Source organism: Prenolepis imparis, unplaced genomic scaffold (assembly GCF_030444845.1).
Source record: "Prenolepis imparis isolate NDT839.2.m4 unplaced genomic scaffold, iyPreImpa1.0 SCAF_9, whole genome shotgun sequence".
Classification (NCBI taxonomy): domain Eukaryota; kingdom Metazoa; phylum Arthropoda; class Insecta; order Hymenoptera; family Formicidae; genus Prenolepis; species Prenolepis imparis.
The window spans coordinates 1730720-1750566 of NW_028141167.1; the positions used below are offsets into that span (position 1 = coordinate 1730720).

Here is a 19847-nt window from a genome sequence, read left to right on the forward strand (position 1 = left end):
TCGGGAGATATTTTTTTATTGCCTATTAACAGGATCAAAATAAAAAATTTGAGGCCGCAGAAGGCTCGACGTCTCTCGACTTTGAATATTAAATCGCTGACGTAATAATATTGCGTGACAGTTATATGCGAAATGCGTCGACACGCGTATCCTATACATGATGGGTGTGACCCACATGGTCTCCATTATATATACGGCGCGTTTGTATACTTACATAGGTAGACGACGCGCACCCTCGAGAAAAACCTGGTTCCACGCGACAAACTGTTTCCCCGGAACACGAGGAACGTTATCCGTCAGCCGATCGGATGTACCTAAGGCAAGATGCGAAAGAGATAGACCGGATCCGCGGTAGCTGCCGGAAACCGCGGGCGGTTTTCCGGAACGATTTGCAAATTCACGTGGCGGGCTCGTTGCAACTCGTTTAACAACACTGCACTCTGTTTAACGTTGAAATATTGATAAATTTATCCCCGAGAAATACGCTGCACATGTTCCCTCGAACATCGAATTGTTGCGTTTTGATAAATGAAATTGACAGGTGATCGAGATAAAATACACCGCACCGTTCTAGAGCTCGGTAACGTTGTAGGCGTAATATCGATATTTTTTTATTTTACATTCCAGTTAGACATTATGAGAGAGACATTGAAAATGATGTCACAGTAATTACTTTCACAGTGATTTTAATTAACGTAGAAATATTTTCCTTTTCATTGTTCATGCGATGCTTTAGATAAGTTGCAATTTCCAATTACAATTAATATATACTCGCATTTTTTTATTCATTTGCTTCTAAATGTAACATTCAATTAAAATCAATTAAAATTAATATTAATCTTTATTTTTTTTTTCTTCAGTTCTCTTTCAACATTAGTGTTTAGCGGATATATCTTATTTCGAGTGATTCTTATTTTGCGATCTGTCAATGCATTTTCGACGTAATACTTATGTATAATATCGGGAAGAGAGAAATGTTGTGCGACACACATTTGCGAGCAACACCGACGCACTCGCGTCCGTAAACTGATATTTCTTGCGGCGTAATTTCGTGATCGATCGTACATCCTATAAAAATACACGTCCCTTCGTACACACGGTAACAGGACAATAATAATAAGAGTGTAACATTCCCCGTTACGTTCTAATTTTCCCGTGTCGTAATGTGTGTGATCTTTCACAAGCAATTATCACTTAATATAATTTCATTCGTCAATTTTATATACGAGTTCAGATATGGACTACGATAATAATGTGCTACTGACCCGATCCTCTCAAGGCTGCCGTAAGCGATGTGCTGTTTGAATAAAAAATATTGCACAATTTCTATTTAATTTGATTATTATTGCAAAATATTTATTATAGAATTATTATATTATTATAGAATTAATTATCATAAATTATCATATTTTTCGTGTAATATTTGTTCATCTTTTTTTTGTCGATTAATATCTACAGATAACATGAAGCTGAATGCAAAGAGAAGCACGAGAAGCAAAGGGATGTGATTGTATTTTTAATTTTTTTGTTTTTTTTCTGGATTTTTTTGTTTACTTAACACGTGCAGATTCGATTTGAAAATTTTTTATTAAAAAAATTTTCAATTTTCTTTTGAGACTCCGTTAAATAAATTAGTGTACAAAGACACTTTGCATATCCAAGCGAAGGCTCTACTGTCTTTTTAATAAAGGCTTTTACCACTTCGCATCTTAACTACCAATTATATATCAGAGCTTTTTTCTTCAGAATATTATTAACAAAGCATAAATTCGATATCGTTTGATATTTGAATTAATGTAACAATTTAAAAAAGAAAGATTAAAAAATTTAAATTATTAATAATTTTTTTATTTTATATCGAATTGTTCGATTATTCCATTTTATTACAATTATTCAACACTAGTTATACAGTAACATTCCATTCTCAAAAAACTTTTTATCTAACGCCTGGATAAGTGTACTTCTTTAAACTACAAAAAGATTCTCTAAATTACACAAAGCATTGAGTGTATGAGATGAGAACAAAGCGATAAACTTATCTGATCTTCGATCCCTTACTTGGCAAATAAATTCCGCTTTCCTGTAAGCGACGGAATTTGCACCCTTAAAATGGGTCAGACACGAACAAGCCAAGATGCGCAAAAAAACGCAAAGTGCTGTCTTTGAATTTTATTCTTTTCTACAATGAAATTCACCATGCCTTTAACACTTTATATAAATCATTGTGTAAAACAACGGTCGCATCTTCCGCATTTTGAGAAACGAAAAGTGTTTATGCAAACAAACAAAGAAAATTTAGAAACATTTTATCCTTATATTTTTCTTTTATTGATATGTAAATATTATTGTATATGTAAATAGAAGAAAAAACAATACCCAGAGCACTCCTTATATTATCTAATAATTTTTTGTTATATATATTTTTTTATATACAATGTATAAAAAGAAAATTTAGAGAGAATCTCATATAATACGTCATACAATAATTATATATATTCATATACTAAAATGGATATATATAATATATATTTTATCTTTGTTAAAATTTGTGTACTGATTGTGTTTTATATCAACGTGTATTTATATAAATTTATATTAATCTTGTATTAATTCTCTCCCTCTCTCTTTCTCTCTTTTAGAGAATTTCGATAATGGCGTCTTGTAAAGGGCAAAAGGGTGTCAAAAGGTGTTGCGCGACAAAGAGCGAAACTCGTTCGCTGCTAAATCATCTGTGCCCTGCGACCTCTGGAAAGTAAACTCGGTGCACGTGATCGCTAAAGTAGGTCGGTTGAAATGGGTCGAAAATAAATTTTTCCGCTGACTATCGCGTCGTTTCGCCAAGGAAGTGTTTTCCTTATGCGCGTGATCCATCGACTCACGTACAGTACCTATCTCGCCGATTTTCCTCTTATCTCGCAAGCCCCTTCATCTTGGACTCTTGGACCGACTTTGCTCTCTCATGACCGGATTCGCGAGATAATTGCAACCGAAATTCGGGATACGTATCTTAAGTTCCTTTCCTGTAGAAATGAAAATTGCTTGTTTTCCCTCTTCTCGTTATAAGAGATATTAAATTCATTCGAACAAATTGCAACTTTGTCGATATAATGATGCTAATAATGAATAATTACAAAGTAATTACTAATTACCAAGAGAGAATTTTGCATTACATTATTACATAATCTGAATTAATAAGTAATTATTATGTAATCTGTTTCTCCTCGACTTGATATTATGTTATGTGCGAACATAGGCTAATTAGCATTTTTATTTGTTTCTCTCATTGTTAGTTTAAAGTTTAGATTCTCAATGTTTTTTACCAATCATTATCAAGTTCATTATACAGAGATAACAAAAATCTGGACCAGATGGGAAAATGAGAAATCTCAGATCGATTTATCGCGCTGCGTCTGACTACAAGTGTCATACACTACTGATATTTCTCTCGCTCCTTCAAATCGCCCACTTACTACTTATCGTCCGACTACAACTACCACTAACTACTAGTAGCCTAAAAAACCAAGCAAAGGAGTGATTTATATCGCAATTGTCGATGTCTCGAATTTTTATTTTCCCGAAAATAACCCTTTTCTTACGAGATGAAAAGAGGTAAACATTCACACACTCAGACAAACATATACAGAGTGGGTTTTTCATTCAGGCCGCTTTAAATCCGCCACTATTCTACTCGGGGATTGGCGACGCTCTCACCACCGCCACCCTCGTCGGCCCCTCGTCGTAGCGCTTATACACGCGCCCGCGTCGTTCCGCGGCGGCGGCGGCGTCTCGCTCGAGAGAGGAAGCGGGGGTGGGGGTGGGGCATCGCGACGCCAGGCGTCGCTGGCGTCGAGCCGGCGGCATATCGTCCGGAGTGCGAGTGTGGAGAGCGTGTGCCGTGTCGTCGTCGTCGTCGTCGTCGTCGTCGTCGTCGTTCGGCCTGTGCGTCGTGCGTTCGCGGAAAAAAACAAGAGAGGAGAAAACCTACGTTCTCCACCTGGTCGTACCTGGACTGCCCGGAAGTCGTTCACCGGATCGAGAGAGGGAGAGAGGGAGAGAGAAAGAGAGAGAGACACAGACACCCCCGCCGGCGCGCGCCACCGAAGGGAAACGTGTACGCGGGGCGAGACCCGAACGCGCGGTGGAATGCGCGCATATATAGGAAAAGGGAGCACTGGCCGTGCGGTTGCTCGAGCGAGACAGAGAGCGGTGCAGTGACATCGGGGTTGTCCGCCGTAGGCCGCCGAAGGGTGGCGAGGTCGAAGAGGGCGAGAGGCAAGAGGAGATTCGAAAGGGAGGAAACAGGATCTTCCCCGTCATCGTCGAGGATCCCCTCGCGAGCACGAGAAGCGCGAGGGCTAAAGAAAGGGAAGGAAACCGGGATTGATCCGACCCGATGATGATATAGACGCCGTCGTCGTCGTCCTCGTCGTCGCGGTCGTCCGATAATTAACTCTCCCCTCTCTCCTCTCTCCTCATCCTCGTGTCGTTCGAGAGAGGAGTTTCGTCGGAAGAGGGTGGCGTGTTTCTCGTGGACGCCGTATATGTAGAGGAAGCTTCGTAACACGCACGCACGCACGCAACACGCGTCGGTTTCCGTCTCTCCGCGAAAGTGTCGACGCGCGTGTATGTATATGTGCGCGGAGAGAGAGAGAGAGAGAGAGAGAGCGCGTATATATAAATATAATAGAACGCACCTAGATATCTATTTATAAGTTTACACGAGGCGAGAGAGGCCGCTCTGCTGCGAGAGATCGAGATAGAGGAAGGAGTAGAGGACGCGGGGAGAGATAGAGGAAGAGGAGGAACGGAAAGAGAGAGGCCCGAGAGAAAAAGAGGAAGAGAGAAGGACAGAAAGAGGGGAGGAAAGCTACATAAAAGAAGAGGAGGTGGTGGTGGTAGAACGGAACGTGTGCGCCCGCGCGCGCGCGCGCTCGGTTTTCCCCACGTCTTCCGTCGTAGTTGTGTGCCGGTCGTGCTTGGTGATTGGTGATGGTATAGTCTCGTAGTATAGTGGGTGTCCTCTCGTGTGTCGTGCGTGTCCAGGAAGAAGAAGAGGAAGAAGAGGAAGAAGAGGAAGAAGAGGAGGAAGAAGAGGAAGAAGAAGAAGAAGAAGAAGAAGAAGAAGAAGAAGAAGAAGAAGAAGAAGCAGAGGGTCGCGTCCCACGAGGGTGGAGAGGGTGATTACACACGAAGGCGCTCCTCGCGGAAGAAGAAGAAGAAGAAGAGGGTGCGTTGCGCCCCGCGTGAACCTCGGGAGCGGAGCCGAGCCGAGGCCGGCGCGAGACCTCCAGGTGGAGAGGAAGAGAAAGGGCGACTCTCTCTTTCTCTCTCGCGCGCGCATCTCTCTAGCGAGGATCCCGCGCGCGCGAGTGCGTGAACGCGCGGATATGACGAGCGGATACGCCCGGCGGCTCACGTGATACGCGACGCAGTCCGCTGTTGTGCTCCGCCGTCGAGGAAGAGATATGTGGTAAGTGTCTGCTTTTCTCTCCCTTTCACCCTTCGTCTTTCCCGGAGTGGAGTGATCGACGACTAGGGCCGGCAGAGTTGGAGATCCTCCTCTCCGAGGATCGACGGAGAGACCCTTGTGGCGCCAAAAGTTGACGGACGCCGATCGATGAGATTCGACTGGACGTTGTTTTATACAATTCCCGAGTACTGTTTAGAGGAAACATGTGACGTGGTGATCGATCGACCGCGAGGTTCCTGAAGATCATGCTCAGGAAATTCGCTGATGAATTATAGGGTGAACCATTTTTTTTAATAGTGAAAGTGTATCTAAAATCTTAATTAATTTAAAAAGCAGTATGTTACGATGTTATCGATATGTTTGTCCGATCTCTCTTGTTGATGAAGAGCGTGTTTGAGATCCGGTGTTTCGTCCTTTGTTGATGTTCTAGAGATCGAGGGTCTTCTCGGTTCATCGATCACCTCCGCTCGATTCTTAAACCGTCCAGAGAGAATCGGTGAGATTATATAAGACGACTATACGTCCCGTCATCGCGTCTAATATTTCGCGAGGTCGTTTAACTTGGCGGGTCTTTACGTAAAATAGGTCGGTGATCCTCGAATTTCAACGTCGATTCTATTTTAACGAATTTCGTTCCAAATCATTATCGGACTATTGAATAGCAATATATAAAGATACAAATTGGAGCACACAACAAAAAAATGAAACCATTCGTACTAAAAATAATAATACTAATAGCAGAAATATAATATTTTGTCGTTGTTGCATCTCGAATCTATATCGTTTTTCATATCTAAAAGAGATGATTATATAGATAAAAACTCTGGAATAATATATGAAGAACGGATAACAACACGAAAAGATCGCATCGTGATACGTCATTTATATACGATGAGCCACGCGATCATTAATCGACCGACAAATTATTAACGAAGGTACAGTCTAGAGCGAAAAACGGGTTCAGGGCTACGAATCCGTTTCGCGGGCAGCAGATGTTTTGAGAACGAACGCAGCCGTTTCGTAAACAGTGAGAGCGAGGGGGGAAAAAAGCGCCCTAAAAGAGTTCCGAAGCTCCATTTCCAAGTTTCGCGCGCCTGATTTTACGCCTGGTGGACGTTTACAGTCGACCAGGACACCGCGGAATTTACATCGAGATACACTTTTTAACTAGATTCTGTCGAACGTTCTGTGTCGAGCTAGCTTCGTCGGCGCCAGCGAGACCATCTCTCCGTGTCCCCGTTGCGGGTTCGATTAATTCGAGTAAAAGTCTTAATCAATCACGAAAAATTTCGCGACGAAACGATATCGACATCGATTATATTCGTTGTACCACATATCTCTCGATGCTCTCGTTGTTATGGATGATCCGCGAAAATCACTAAAAAGAAATGTTTTCTAATTGCGAGACCACGTCACGTTAAATTATACGGATGGCTGTTGAATAAAAGAAACCAAATTGCATCGAGAGAAACGAGGTTTTTCTCCAATTTTCTCTGATGGAGAGAGAAAAAAGTGACATAACATTCCAAGTGATGAGAATAATTTAAGATACTTTTACCTTGCTTAAAAAAAATCTCAATTATTAAATATAAAATGTGATAAAGAAAGAATTAAAAAAAAAAGATATATAAATATATTATAAATGTCAAAAATATGGTATATAATTATAAATGTCAAATATAAATTTATGGTATATAATTGTGTTCAATTCAATAGTAACATACTGTCTAATTATTATGATTATTATTACGTAAACTTTTCGGAGCGACAAAGTTTGCACTTTCGCAAAACTCGCCGTGTTTTGAACTTTAAATATCGATGTCGGGCGATTACAGGCGGGAAAATGTGTGTGTGTGTCAAAATATCTTCAACTTTAAATAATTCATACTGGCGCACACAATACCCTTCATACAAAAGCCATCTGCATTTATAGCCGTCGTCGTGTTAAGCCGCGCTGGACCAGCGCAAGGACAGCATAATAAAGTAAAGATCAGATATAATAAGCTGTCCGTGTCGAGACTATTTCAAAAGGAGTTTGAACGGCGTTGTTTTGTTGCGCCGTTTAACTATTAAAAGGAATAAGAAAGTCTTTTTTTTCTAACATTGAAAAAAAAAAAAGAAAAGGGAAACGACTCGCCGTCGAGCGATCTTGTGCGTTTAATCTCCCGGGGGCCGGGAATGCACCGGATTAATAAATTTCATTAAATTGGTCAGCATTTTCACGCGAGGATGTATGTATGTACAGATCTCGAAACAAATTGGCGAATTTCATTAAGCTATCTCACTCTCTCTCTCTCCCCGTCGAATGCGATAATTCAATCTTACAGATATGCCGGTGGAATTCCGTCTTTTTCTACTCAATCCTTCAGTAGTGATAGATGATAGTAGTCAGACCCGTATATCTCTCTCATAAATACGGGATATACGGGATTCCTCAAACTGTATTGCACTCCTCGCGTATCTTGAACGTAGAATGTCTCCGAAATCTCATATGCAATGATAAATCGATAATAATATAGTGCAGTTTTAGCTTTTTTTGATTGTCACATAATATTGATGCATATTAAATTAATACACGTGGCGCGTTTTTAGCGAGATATTAAATTTCTAAAAAAAATATTTCTCCGTAAGCTTCACATATATATAAATAATATGTCAACAAATTTTTTTTATAAATTACACTAAATAAAATAATAAAAATATTAATTAAAAAATTTAATAAGTAATTAATTAAAAATCTATGAATATAAAAACATTCTTTGCCCAACTGGAATTAAACTTTAAGTTTTGTTAGCAATAAAATTTTTCTAACTAAAATATTAAAAATTTTTATTTAAATTTTAAAAAAGGATTGAAAAAAATATTCCATTATTATTCCTTTCGACAGAAAAATCAATACCAATATCCATATATGCACAGATATGTATACATTTCAACAAATTTTTTTGTAAATAGGATAATACTAAGGTAATAAATATTAAATAAAAAATCTAATAATTAAATAATTAATTAAAAATCTATGAGCAAAGACATTCTTCGCCGACCTGGGAATTAAAGTCGTTGGCAATAAAAATTTCCAATTAAAATATTTCTAATTTTTATCTTTTAAATTGTGAAAAAAATATTGAGAAACATTGCATCATTATTTCTTTGGACGGAAAAAAATCAGAGTATCAATATTTATAAATATATTAATTAATATTCAATATTCTTTTGGTCTTTTTGAATTAATATATAGAAAGAAAGCGAAGCACACAGACACACATAGATAAATACACACATTCTCTTCGTGCCAATTCGCGACGAGTTGGCCGCCGATGATGGTAGCGCTTATTTTGCGCTCTAATGACAGATACATTTACTCGGCTCGCTATGCATCGCCGACACGTGTCGCCGGGAGAGAGGTACGCTCGCTATCAATATGCGGTTTGTTCCAACTACCACTACTACTATACCATGCCCGATGCCAACAGGGCTTCTTTACATACTCGGCGAGCATTGCGCGATACATTTTACCCGCCGGCATACACAAACTACGTTTTGATTCATCGGCTAAACTCTGTTCTGTCAGTGTGCATCCGTTTTCCGATTAGCGATGCGGCGAAACCGACACGAGAGAAAACTCGGTCGCTTTCCTCCCCTTCCCTCCCTCTTTCTCTGTCTCCTTCTCTCGTAGAAATGAGTTCGCATAATCACTAGGTTGCAAAAACAGCGACGAAGTTTAACCGCGAATTTCTTGGCACGTAGAGCCCTGCAGCTTCGGACGTCAGATAGCCAAGTTAAAACTCAATTTAACGAATTTCAAGTGAATCTTAAGAACTCGACCAATTTTAAGTAAATTAAGAATATATTTTGGAAGAATGGGAGCACGCGGAAGGAGAGAGAAACTATATAGAATGATAAGCTCCAAATGTCGAAGAGAATTAATGAGATACTTAAAGAGAGGGTTCCTTCGTTCAGCGAAAATAAATCGCCCCTTTAAAGCTCTGTTTCGTCTGCAGCTACTTGACGCAAATCTTACTGGGTTATTCCTATGTATATACGTGTTATGTATACACATCTGCAGATCTACTTAATAACCAGTGAGTCAAAACATGCCGATAGTCTAGTAACTAGATACGCGCCTGTTTAGTTGCGATCGCTAGGCAAATTTAGCTTCGAGGTCAATCAACTGAGCCGTGGATTCGTGGATAGAGACTGGATGGCCGGTGTCAACCGCCTCGTTTCGCTAATTTATCAAAAATCTCTCGAGCGTCCAATTTTTTTTGTATTTTTTTTTTATTCTCTCTTGTGTGCTGACAAAAATTAATACGTAAAAAAAATTACGTGTATTGCTAAATTTTGATTCAACGACAAGGAACCGATTCTCAGTGTATCGTAATAATAGAATCGTGTCATAATTTTTGTTTTATGATCTTTTTAGGTCTAACTATAGATAGTATAATAAGATCTGTGTAGCGAGCACGTAAGAAGCTTCGCTATCTCATTGACTGATTATAATAAATTGTCAACGTGTCGTGTCTCGCATACGTTGCGCAAAATCCCTCGGTGTCGCATTCGAGAGACGATGCGAGATCTCGTCGACCTCGGGAATCGCATACGGCGCCAGCAAAGTGCGCGCGTTATGCATGTAGATCGCATCGCGTTCTCGCATGCATAACATTGTTACGGCAGTGAAATCATTTCCGCGATTTTTATGTCTCTCTCTCTGTATCAGGCCAAGAGAGAGACTCCTCCGCGTTCTCTCGAAACGAGATCGCACGTTGCGCATATATAAATTCGCGATAGAGCGAAGAAGCGCCGATTGAGAGAAACTGCAAAGTTTGTCGAGGATAATTGATCTGTTGCTGCGATAACAAAACGGAAAAAAAAAAAAAAAACGTTGGCATATTTTTGAGAGATGGAAGAAAATTCATTTTACGCAAAAGTGAGAGAAAGGGGAGGCGTCAATTTTTCGTCGCGCGAAAAATGCAGATTTTCCGCTTGCGCGAAAAAAACTAGTTGAAAAGTAAATGCTTTGCACGCACGACCGAGTTGGGAGTACTTTTTTTTTTTTTTTAATAATGGAAATTTATCGTCGCGGCTGACAACCGGGAATCGCCGTGGAAAAAATAATGCGCCGACATAACGTTCGCGCGCAGTAAAAAAAAAAGGCGCGATATTTTCATACGCCGGTCGTATGTAAGATTGGACACGCGACGATAGAATTTCTTTACGATCCGAACGCTCCCGTCTCTCGACTAGATTAATTGCAGTCCAGAGTGACGACGACGACGCAATGATAAAAACGTAAAAAAATATCCAATTACATTCATTAAAAATTAAAAATCATGTGTATGCATAGTATAAACTAAATTATACAGAATACACTCTATTTACTTGAAATAATTTACGAATTCAACATCCACATCTCGTTATCAATTAATACTTCATGAATTTCCGCTGCTACAATTCCAGCTATAATCACGCTCCATGTATTATTTTATTTAATTTTTACGAAGATGAGAGAGAAAGAGAGAGGCAGAATGGGGAAAGAAAAAGGGCGAGAAGGGGAGGAATAAAATTGGTCTTGTTCCGTTTCTGCTAAATTCACACGAGAAGTCGTTATATTAGATTTTAATTGAATAATTAGATTAGATGGTAAGAAAATGGCGCACGCGGAGATTAATGATGGGATTTACACGGATCCGATCCGAGATGCGGAGACACCATACCTAAAAGAATCGTTCCCTTATCGTGGTAACACCGATACCGCGCGAACGCGCGCGCGCAAGTTAAGCCCAATCTTCGCGTGATTTAAGGGAGAGAGGAAGCACAGTTATATAACTGAGGGATCTTTTTTATAATAGCTCGTTTAATTACGCGATTAAGCGCCGTCGGTATTTCTTAACTCCGTGCGTCCGGCACGAGCGTAGTCTCGGGAAAATATGATATAATCTGCGCGGAGATGCGACGTTTAACATAATCCCTCGACTGATCCGCGATATTTTACCCCTTTAAGTCGTTACCGTACAACGAACAACGGTCTAGGAGTGCGGAAAATTCCGCGCAACAATTAAATTTATAATACAGAGAGATTATAAAATTCCGCCCTCCCCCCTGCTTAGCTTGATACGCCTTGTCGGGCTATTCGTCTTTAATTCACCTAATTTATGCTGCGAACTCGGGAACGAGATATATAGATATTTAAAATACACGATTTTCTAAATTAATTAACTTCAATTTTGATGAGAATTTATTTTCATTAATTTTTGTCTTTTTTTTATTATCTTTTTCAATATTCTTATTTTTCACTTAGAATTTTAATGAGGTAACGTTTCTTTAAACTTTTCCAAGGGAAAATTGGTTTTACATTCTTAAAAGCACATCGATACAATTACAATTCCAAGATTTAAAAAAATTCCAGTTATTTAATTTCGCGACTTTATTATAATATAAATTGAAATTACGCGAATTTTTATATAAGAGTCACATTTCTCGCTATTTTTCAATGCCACTTGTCGTCAAGCGAGGTCTAATGCCAGCTGAATTTCGATGCAGACAAAGATCGAAGTCTCTCGCATTTACAGACGCTGCTTGTCTTTCACCTGATGCGACTGCCTGCCGCGATCGGCTAATCAAATAGGAAATAGTATTTCCTTTTCTCTGTCAGCACGATCTCTGCTGCCTCGAGATCGCTGGTATTTTCATCTCGGAAATATCGATCGACTTTTGACTGAAGGAAGCTCTCATGGCATTGAAGAAGCGGCTCTATTCCGCTGAATCGCCAGTGGGCGATGATGGAATTCGAAAGAAGAATATATAGTGACTAATTTTGCTGGAAAGTCGAAAGGGAGAGGAATCTTAGCTCTTTGAATTCGAGTATAATCTTAAACTGCATTATTTGTATGTATAATATCAATTATATAATTTTGATTTTCACGTTTTATCAATCGACTGCTTAACAAGTTTTTTTTTAATAAAAAAATAAGCGATCCTTCAATTTGCTTAGAATTTGCTTAGAACTTATCGTACAATCATCAAAATTCAATTTTTTATGTTCAATTTATCGTTGTTTGAGAGAGTCATCGTTATTAATAATACGTCATATTAAACATATAACTTTCTCTTTCGCGCCTCTCTCGTTCCATCTCTTTCTCTCATTAAACTGTCTATTAATAAAACGTGAAAATAAAAATTATGTAATTGATATCATCGCTTCTAAGTTGCGCAGAAGTTAAAAAAGTCGAAGAAAATTTCATTACAAAAGACGTAAAAAGTCCCCTTGAATAGACAAGGGACACCGTAGGCTACAGTCGGAGAAAACCTCATTATGTTAAATGCGTAAAGGCTGCCGTGCGTCAATTTGCGAGAAAAAAAAAAAAAAAAAAAAAGAAAACGGTACTTTTCCAGCGACGAGAAACAGAGGCGGCTCAAAAAGAAACAGAAGTTCCTTACGAGCATTCAGAGATCTCTCCTGACCTTTTTCCCCCTGGAATGACCTTTTCGAGTTCTGCGTAACTTGTAAGTTATCTTTACAGATTGCTTCGAGTATATATGGAAGCCACATTCTCGTGTTTGTAACGTGATATGACGAAACTTTCTTTCTTGACACGGGAGGACGCGAAGTAAGTCGAGGGGTTGACAACCGCTGTCAGGGCAAAGCTCTGCAAGCTCCTCTTTCAAGCTTCTTTTCCATCTACTCTCACTCTCTCTATATATAGGCTACGGTTTCTTTTCAGTATCGTGACCGACGTAATTGCTAATCGCGATATAATAGAATTCGTGAAAGAAAATAATTTAATCGTAGTAGGAGAGAAGACAGAAGGTCGAAATAAAATGAAACTAACTGCGTCGACAGTTTTAGCTAGACTCGGATGACTCGGCGATGAATAAATGGCAATGTAGATAATGGGAAAATCAGAGGGAGAGAGAGAGAATCGACAATTCGATGGCGAAGGGATAGGCTCGTTAGGCAAGTCGGCGAGATAATGTCTGTGAACGTCATCGTCTGTGAACTTTCGGGCGTTCCGTTCCGAGGTAGCAATGGAAGGATCGATTGTCTTCGAGGGAAAGAAAGCACATTGCGCGTACTTTGATCGTTTCGATAAAAACGACGGCCGCGAAGAGAAATGGATCGTTTGCAGAGATAGGAAGAGCACAGAGAGATCGTGCGCTCCTTAAGAAAATTTAAATGTAAGATAAATTCTCATATACAGAGGTACATAAAATCACGGTACAGTCAATTTTCTTCCTCTCGGTAATTTAAACAGGTTTTTCTCCGAAAATGTAATCGCAAAATGGAGCAAAAAATATTTATTTTTGACAATAGAACGATAGATGGACTCTTTTTCGGTGAATAGGATATAAAAGTTGCTTCGAATTAAGCGACGAGATGGGTAAGGAGTATATTTACGCGAAGACGATTCCGGGCCAACATATTATGAGAACGTAGGCTGCCAAAATACGGTTTGCAGTTACGTTTCGCTACAAAGTGCAATGGCAAATATAACGTCGTCCGACAAGCGAGCGCATCGAATGTACTTCGCGCCCGACTTGCCGAAATGCTACAAACTCACGGCAATATCGCGAGTCGCGGCTCCTTCAACCGCGCGACTAAGTAAATTCGTGGCCTTCCGCTTGGACGAGCGCATGAGTTTCCGCTTCATCCGCGATCGGCATCGATCTGTTGTGAGCAAACGCGATATAGCAAATTATTCGCGCTTAAATGCACGCCAAATCACGTCCCCCTAGTAGTCGCAGAGATTCTTCTCAAGCTCGATGAAATAATCAATTGTTCGATGGAACTATAAATTCGACATGCTGTATTTTCTTTTTTTTTTTTTTTTAAAGATATTTTTGAAGAAAGACCACGAAGAAACGAGAAACATGTCAGTCTCCTCTTGTGCTTTCATCGATTTTTAATCTCAAAATGAGCAATTTAAAAATGAATTAAAGATATAAAATAATGTAAATTAATACAATTAAATATAAATGCATACAAGTGAAACAGATAATCGATCATGTAAATTTAATTCAAAATCGGTTTAATGAATATTGAGACGAGCGATGTATACATCAATTTTTAACTTGTTTAAAAAAAGAAGAAATATGTATTCTCGCGAAATATAACTCGTTTCTGTTTGAAAGGATCAGTACGCATAATTTACTTTGAGTAATACTGAACCCCACTATTACAATACAATCGCGTGAATTATCTCAATCTTATCTCATCGCCTTGTGATTTATTTAGGCATCATCCACGTTCCAGATTTTCTAGGTCTCTCGTTTATAATAGTTTCCCACGCAAATTCAATCGCTCATCTACGTGTCGTCACGTGCGTCTCCCTTAGAAAGGCGAAACGCCCATTTCTTAGAGTATCGCAGGCTAGATCGTCCCAAATGATTTCAACTTCGTGACCCAGAGTTCGAGCTATTTTTAGATCGTACCTCCCACTCGGTTTTGTACGTGCACATAGGCGACTCCCCTTTGCCATCGGCATCCTGTTATTTCACCCGTTCACGACAAACACTGTGTTGCTTTTTATAGATATTTTCCTCAGAAGCAGATTCTTTTTTTTATTCATCCTTTCAGATCTTATTTGTTTACTAAGACGGATCATTTGTATTAATTACTAAAAAACTATTTGTGCGTAGTTTTGTACAGCTTATTTAAAAGAGACTATGTGTGAGTGTATATGTAGGATTGTCAATAATTATAAATAAGTAAATTATTATTATATACACGTATAATTAAGAGAATTTACTTATATTTCTTTCTACTTACTATCTCATTTAAAATTATATGATTAACATCGCAGCTGCTAAATGATTTAAAATACATAACATCATCTGTGAACGATGACGTTAAAAATTCTAAAAAACTCTTTAAAAACTTTAGAGTACGCTTATATTATAAATAAAGAAGAAACATCTTCATTTATAGCAGATGATTGATTGCTGAAGAATTAAGAGAACGATCTAGCAATTTCTCACAAAAATAAATGAATAATAAATGTGAAATAAATTTCCACTTTTCACGTTGCAAAAAGGAGCATGTCGTCAAGTATTTAGTTATTTATGTACGCGAGATATACCAGCGTGACATATTATCGCCTGGGATAAACGTCATCGACAAACGGAGATCTTTGAATGAGTTTCCCGATAAAGAGCGACGAAGGAAATATGTACGTATTTATATGATACACACATATATACCCACATACCCACATACCCACACACACACACACACACACACACACACACAGATGCACACATACATATCCATATTATATACATATATATTACTCGTCATAATGTGTATGGTATACATATAACAATCTGTGTGCTGCGAAGGAACGGTATGTGGTTATTTATAAAACATCATTACTGCATACCTTTTGCTTTGTTTATCTAAATAAAACACAAATGTCACATCGCGTTCCACATTGTGCTTCAATTGATGAGAAAATAAAATTGAAACGAAATCAACGGCGGCTTTTTATCATAGTTCTCTATCACTTAATTCTCTGTACGTGTTATTATTTCAATGTTTTCCTTGATTTATATTCATTATTAGCAGTTATTTGAAACTCAAGAGGATTTCATAATATAATTATAGAGTAATTTTTCCATATTTCCTTAATGCGTATACAATTATTTGAAAAAGAGAGACAGAGAGAGTGTTAATATAATTCTTTGAAAGAGAGAGAATAACAATATTTGCTGTTATATTTATATTCTTTCTAGATAATTAATTTACAGCGTTCAAATAAAATATCGTAAAACCATTGCGGACGTAAATTAAAATTACTCTAAAATACAAAACTGAAAACAATTAAATATAAAATTAAATATAAATCAAATTACTGGATCATTGTATGTGCATTTATTCAATGTGCTGAATCACAATTGCGAATATTTAAACTACAAGGAACGATAGTTGTATGTATGTATGTGTCAAAATGAGAAAACAAATTAAAAAACACATACTTGAAGCGACAAATAAGAGAAGAAAGAGAGAGATAGAGAGAGCGGTTCGACGATCTTGACGAACGCCCGGACACGAAGACCAGGTAAAAATATCCTCGGTAGAGTACCGCTCGACAAAACTTCCAAATAGGATGCAGCGATATAGGAGAGTACGCAATTATATATGCACTATATCGAGCGATACTTGGCCGCGATTGACAGTTAAAGCGATTTCATCCGGAACGTATTATTCGTGGATGCAAAACGATCGATGCGGTCGCCGCCGCCTTCATGGAATTTTGTCGTCATAGGGCGGAAGAATTTTATACCATAAACCGCATTTCTCTTTTGTGACAAGCAGTTTCTTTTATCGTCGATTTATTTGTCATTATTAAATTGTTCCGTATTATCATTGAGACAATATTTTAAGAATATGTTTTAATAAAAAAAAAAGAGAGAGAAACACAAAAAGAATAATTATTTTACACGATTTCGGCTTACGGAAGTTGCTCTATTTCGTCACAATTTTGGGAAATTTGTTAAAGTTGCACATAAGGATTATTTTATTATAGTTTATCATGGTATAAGCATATAGGATATATTTTGAAGAAGTTTTGTATAATTAAATATGTGGTTAGGCCTTGAAAGAAATTTGTATCTATTATGTGGTTAATAAAATATTCATCGTTAAATATAGAATCAACTGCGGAAAAGTTGCGAATTAACCTATCGAGGATCTATAAAATAGTTTTCACACATTATGTTTATTTAACTTTGACCTTATTAAAAAAATGTTCGAATTTTTGCATAAATTTATGTATATATTTTGAATTTGTCAATTTTAACCTTTGTATTAAAAAATTCTCAAATTTAAATAAACAATTAAAACTTATTTTTTAAAACTTCAAACTTTAATGATCTCATTCGCAGCTCTTTTGTGCAATAGACCCCATATTTAATCATGAATATTAGTCACAATTAACACAATAGATTCCTTTTGAAAACTACACATTCTAACAAAATATATAACTTTGATTGTAACAAATTTTTCCAACATGTCACATATCATGACTGTAACATAACATGATAAAATACATATTAAAATAGCCTCTTTCTGCAACTTTAATCGCAAATTGCTCAAAATTGCGACGTGATGGAGCAATTTGGAAACCGGAATATCGTTCAACAATTCAATAAAATTACAATATAATAAACGATCTCTTTCTGGTATTGAAAAAAAGTTATTTTTGGTTGAACTGCGTAATCATCGTCAAACAAATATGACTAGCACTTGTGAAACAAATAAATCACGTAAAAAAATATCAATCATATTTTCAAGATATAAAAATAAAATAACTCTAACAAATAATAATAACAACTTGATTCGTATCTTTAAATATCTTAAAGCTTATTGTGTTTGAATTATTATCGATAAATAATAAATACGTGATTTACTAACAATAAAAATATATGTCGCAGGTTCTTTGAGCGTTTTACAAAAAGCCTGCGACATGTATAAACTATTAAAATATTCATTTTTTTTGTTTCTACTATAACTGTTTCTATCATAATCTCTAAAATTAACAGATAATTTCTAAATCAGAATTAACCGAAGTTGTCGACGCATCTAACTAACTAAGTCGGTCACATCTGCTATAAGTTCGGTGGAATCGCAATCTTCGAAGGATCGCGGTGCATTAGTATCTACCATCGACCGTGTCACCAAATCGCGTGAGACATGCAAATTGAGTCTGCTTTCCTGCCGCTATGCTTGAGAGCTGATGGGGCAGGGGATGGGGAGGATAGGGATGAAATACGCTGGCGAGAATTCACGCGCCTCGACATCTGGGACGGTTTCGGTAACTCGAAACTGTTCGCGAGTGATTTTCGGTGTGAATCATTTACTCGCACGGCCGAGGATTCTTCACGCTGCATAATTCAGCGAATGCCGAAGTTTGGCAGAAGCGACTCGAAACGAAATGCTATACAGATATATATGTATACATCACACACACACACGTGTGTGTGTGTGTGTATATATATATATATATATATATATATATATATATATATATACGTATAAGTCGCGTACGGTGAACGCGGACGATAGGATTAGCGAACAATGTCGAGCTGCGGCCGTGATCTTTCGGATAAACGAAGCTGGTATCATGGGAATAACGGGACGAAATCTCGGGATCAATCTTGGTTAAATGCCACGAGCCCGAATGGGAAGGATCATGCTGTTTCTGAATACTTGCCTCGTTGCACTCCGGATGCGGATTACGTATTAGATTTGATTGCCACGTATATAAAGGATCCATGTTATAGTAGTACTAGGAATACAAAGAACAGACCAGATGTTTATCTGATGTATTAAATTATTACGCGAATGTTAATATAAACATATAAATAATTTTCAATTGATAAGTAATTTTGTTGCAATGAAAAGGGATAGGAAAAAATAGAGAAAGAAATTCACGTCTTATCCATCACAAGTAGTATTCTTTTAAATATATCATCCTTAATGTAATTGTTTGTGTCTTAATTTGATATAGATTTAATTATGCGCTTTGACGCGCTTAATGTACATATTTACAAATGCATTAATTCGCCTCGCTACATGACGAATAAAATATTATATATGTATACTACGTGCACACATTACTATAAACGTCGAATTAAAACAAGATAAATTGAATATTAATAAAATAAATTAAATTAAATCTCGCGCGTAGAGAGTGCAACATTAAAATTTTTTAATTACAAAATTAATGCGGTACATTTATTTTATCATGTGAATTTCTCTCTCGCAAGATTTTTCCACTACATGACTCATTTCTAGTTACATGTTTTATTTCTATTTTACATTACAGGGCTATCTTTATGCACCCATTGCACTCTATTTCGTCATTTTGCAAAATCGTGAATAATTAATTTTAAAAAAATCACCTCTCCCCACCTTCAAAAAGATATCTGAATAATTTAAATGATACATTTACATGTTTCCTCTTTCGTAAAATTGAGGAACTGTGTTGCGAGATGTGCAACACATTTGTTCTCGAGAACAATGCCTCGTAGACAAAATGACTCGGATGAAACGAGGGAAACCGCGCACAAAGTGTACACGATTCATTGGCGAGTATATCGCGGTCCGAGTGCGATCGTATCGTGAGTATAAAGAGGCCACGACGGAGACGATTAAAACACAGACAAGTTTACAAGTGTCGCGACACCAGGCACGGGGACGCGAGAGAAACTCGCTCGTAGGTAGAGCTTTCTAGTATTTAGGCTCACTAAATATAGCACAACTCGGCTATAAATCCCAGGGCTCCTAGTCTCTCTCGTAGCCGACGTTTCCCTCGGACGAACACTCGACGATGACGGTCGTTTTGGATACCATTGTTATATCGACGGATAAAAAGATATG

At 37.8% G+C, this 19847-nt stretch overlaps 1 protein-coding gene across 7 annotated transcripts in view; it reads left to right on the forward strand.

Annotated features, from left to right (window-relative positions):
• Positions 1 to 3844: 3844 nt before the first annotated feature.
• Positions 3845 to 19847, forward strand: part of Ca-alpha1d (Ca[2+]-channel protein alpha[[1]] subunit D) — a 70881-nt gene continuing 54878 nt past the window's right edge. For 4 of the 7 annotated variants that reach the window (XM_083045756.1, XM_083045758.1, XM_083045757.1 and 1 more), the window contains exon 1: positions 3845 to 5470. The gene's annotated coding sequence lies outside the window, so the exon portion shown is untranslated. The remainder of the gene's footprint in view (positions 5471 to 19847) is intronic. The other 3 variants (XR_014426025.1, XM_083045760.1, XM_083045761.1) reach the window with 1 other exon arrangement.